Source organism: Mandrillus leucophaeus, unplaced genomic scaffold (assembly GCF_000951045.1).
Source record: "Mandrillus leucophaeus isolate KB7577 unplaced genomic scaffold, Mleu.le_1.0 Scaffold6, whole genome shotgun sequence".
Taxonomy (NCBI): Eukaryota; Metazoa; Chordata; class Mammalia; order Primates; family Cercopithecidae; genus Mandrillus; species Mandrillus leucophaeus.
This window is the reverse complement of record NW_012106474.1, coordinates 3,177,452-3,181,373: the sequence shown is the minus strand read 5'-3', so window position 1 is coordinate 3,181,373 and position 3,922 is coordinate 3,177,452.

The window sequence follows — 3,922 nt, the reverse complement described above, 5'->3', positions numbered from 1 at the left end:
CGAGGTCCCCACATCTCACCTCCGGGACAAACGGCGTGAGGTCCCCACATCTCACCTCCAGGACAAAGGGCTCGAGGTCCCCACATCTCACCTCCAGGACAAAGGGCGCAAGGTCCCCACATCTCACCTCCGGGACAAAGGGCGCGAGGTCGCCACATCTCACCTCCAGGACAAAGGGCTCGAGGTCCCCACATCTCACCTCCGGGACAAACGGCGCGAGGTCCCCACATCTCACCTCCGGGACAAAGGGCGCGAGGTCCCCACATCTCACCTCCAGGACAAACGGCGCGAGGTCCCCACATCTCACCTCCGGGACAAAGGGCGCGAGGTCTCTACATGTCATGTCCAGCGGTCCCAGCCACCACGCAGTGACATGCGGTCTGCAGAAGCTGCCGGGGGCCACACCCAGCCCCTTCCCTTTGCTTTCGTGCCTCCCTTGGCACCATCTTTCTGCCTCTTTTTAAATTGCTCCTTTCTTTCCTTCAGGTGTGGACTCAGGGAGACCAGGGTTCAAATTCGGGCTCCAACAGTAACATATTATTCCCTGACTTTGGAAACTCCCCAGGCTGCACGTTCCTCACCTGTGAGATGAATGTGCAAAAGCATCCACTTCTAGAAACGCTGAGAAGATCAAGTGTGTTAGCACCGCAGCGGACCCAGGACGGTGCCTGGCAGGGTCGGCTCTAGGCAGATGTGAGCACCGCAGCGGACCCAGGATGGTGCCCGGCAGGGGCAGCCCTCGGTGGATGTGAGCACCCCCTGCTCCGGTGCTTCCTCCTGCCAATCCTCTTGCTCCTTGTCTCAGCTGCATCTGTCCTCTCCCCAGGACGCTCCTGTCAGACACCAATCTGAATGTTTAATTATCGTTATTACCATTAAATGGCTGTGGTCTCCCAGCTAACAAATACCAGTTTACTGGTGCAGCAGGGTTCTTGCTTGCACTATTGATTATCCAACACACAGAACATTTTGCATGCAGAGGTGGAAGAGACACCTTTGAGCAGCTGGCAGAACGGCCACATTTGAGAGCTGAGCGTTTGGGAAGCTTTTGCGATCTCTTAAATCAAGTGTAGCCTACAGCTACACTACCTACATATTTTAAATTCAACCTACAGGTTCTGTGTACACGGAGAACTATGACGAGTAGAGGTGTAAACAGACCGTAGCCTACTCTTGCATCAGTCACCGCGTTTTGGCCAAAAGCGGTCAACTGTTCAAGCCACGTTCAAATACCACAAACGCCGAGATGTAACCAATCGGCTGCTTCTGCACCTCACTTCCGTCTTCTGTGCATCTCTTTCCTTTTTCTGTCCTAAATATTCTTCCACCACGTGGCTGTACTGGAGTCTCTCTGAACCTATTCTGGCTGGGGAGGCTGCCTGATTCGTGAATGGTTCGTTGCTCAATTAAACTCTGTTAAACTTAATTCTGCTAAAGTTTTTCTTTTAACAGGGGCATTGGTGTGCAGTTCACATCAGGGATGTGTTTGGCACACACTGGCTGGTAACGAGGACCTTTTCCCCTTCACGTGTGGGTGGAAGGAAACAACACGTCTTCATAGGCTGCTCATTCTAAGGGCCTGGATTTTCAGGGACGACAATACTACCTCGTAAGTGGATGGCGTTATTTTTTTGTTCAGGAGGAGAATCTTCAACTAATTGCGTGTAATTTCACAGCTACCCTGAGGAAGCACATCAGCACAAGCAAACGCAGTCACTGCTGTCCTCTCAGTGTCCCGTAATTTCTTTAATGTGTGTGCACAATCACAGCCTGAGAGGACTGTGGGAGATGCGATCCCATATTTAGAAATGGGGAATCACTAACAACTGTGGGAAACTCTCGAGGACATCAGAATTTTAGAGAGGTAAGAAAACGAAATGATGTTTTAATCCTGTTTAAAATCAGTATGCAGGTCACAGCTGAACAGAGAAGGTAAAAACATGAAGACTAAAGAGACCCATGATGAGGATACATGAGGAGTGAAGTTTGCGTTTCTATTTCTGAACGAGAAGGTTGAAGGGCTGTTTTCTAGAATGAAAGAGAGCTGAACTCAGGGCTCTCAACTTTTTGGGAAATATAATTAATTAATTTTTTAGAAACTACGCTTATTTTTCAAATAATCACAGACCTACCAAAGAGTTGGTGGCACAGGATGAAGAACTAGATGATGTTCTGCTGTTCAAGAGCCTTCTCATTTCCAGATCAATTTCAGGATCAGCTTGTCGATTGCTACCAAAAAGTAAATACCTTCAGGGGTTTTGATTGAAATTGCCTTTTGAAAAATAATGACATTATTGTAAGACCAATGCTACCTAATTTCAAGATTTATTATAAATGCATGATAATATTTAGATTACCATAATAAATAAGATTTATTATAAACCTATGGCATACAATATATTACATATAACAGTGTATCATTGGCATAAAGGTAGACCAATCAACAAGACAGATTAGAGTGTCTGGAAATGGATCCACACATATGTGGACATTGGACTTTCAGAAAGTGTTTAGAAACAATTTGGTGGAAAAAGGATAATCTTTTCAACCAATGATGCTGAAACTGTTGTATACCTATGTGCTCCAAACAAGCAAACAAAACTGCTGTCCATACCATGCACTATATTTAAAAAAAACTTAAAATAGATCATAAACTAAATGTAAAATTTAAAACTATGAAAACTCCTAGAGAAAAGTGTAGGCAAAATCATTATGACGTTGGATTCAGAAAAGCCTTCCTAAATATGACACCAAAAGCATGATCTCAAACAAAACAAAACCCAACCCCCATACAAAACCCATACTGTAAACGTAAATTACGTAAATTAAAAACTTCTGCTCTTTAAAAGATGATGTTAGGAGAACGAAAAGATAAGCCACAAACTGAGAGAAAATAATTGCAAATTACATATTTGATAATGATGGATTTACATCCAGAGAACATCAAGAACTCTAAAAACTCAGTAAGAAAACAGACAACTTGATTTAAAAAATGGGCAAAATATTTGAACAGACATTTCCCCATAGAAGATAGGTAGATGGCAAATAAGGACCTGAAAAGATGTTCAACGTTACTAGAGATTGAGAAAATGCAAATTTAAACCACAATGAGACCTCAATATACACTTTAACATGGGTAAATGATAAAGAACGGCCATGCCAGGTGTTGGTGACAATGTGGAAAAACTGCAGTTCTCATGCACTGCAGGTGAGAAAGCAAAATGATACAGCTGTGGAAAATGGTGTGGGGTTTTTAAAAGATAAACACACCTGCCATGTGATTTAGCTGTCCCACCCTTGGGTGCGTACCCAAGAGAAAATAAACTACAACATCTGCACACAGACATTCACAGTAGGCTTATCTGTAATAACTAAAAACTAGAAACAACTCAAATTGCCATCAATAAGGTCGTAGATAGTAAGCAAATTCTGGTATATTGACAAAATGGAATACTACTCAGCGATGAAAAGGAAGGCACTGTTGATCCATAAAGCAGCACAGGCAGGTCCAGATTCATGACAGAGCAAAAGGAGTTGGACCACTCTAGGGAATTTGCTATGTGATTCCGTGAGCATAAAACTCTGGAAAAGGCAGAGTCATCTGTAGTGGCAGGAGGCAGAGCAGCTGCAGTTCTGCAATGAGGGGCCCAGGGAGGAAGGGGCTGCTGGGGGAGACACCATGGCCATGGAGAGGGCGACGCTGCCTCTCCATGCCTCTCCCCAGAGGGTTGGGGAGAGGGAGAGGGAGATGGAAGGGGAGAGGGTTGGGGAGAGGGAGAGGGAGATGGAGGGGGAGAGGGTTGGGGAGATGGAGGAGGAGAGGGTTGGGGAGAGGGAGATGGAGGGGGAGAGGGAGATGGAGGGCGAGAGGGATGGAGAGAGGGAGATGGAGGGGGAGAGGGATGGAGAGAGGGAGATGGAA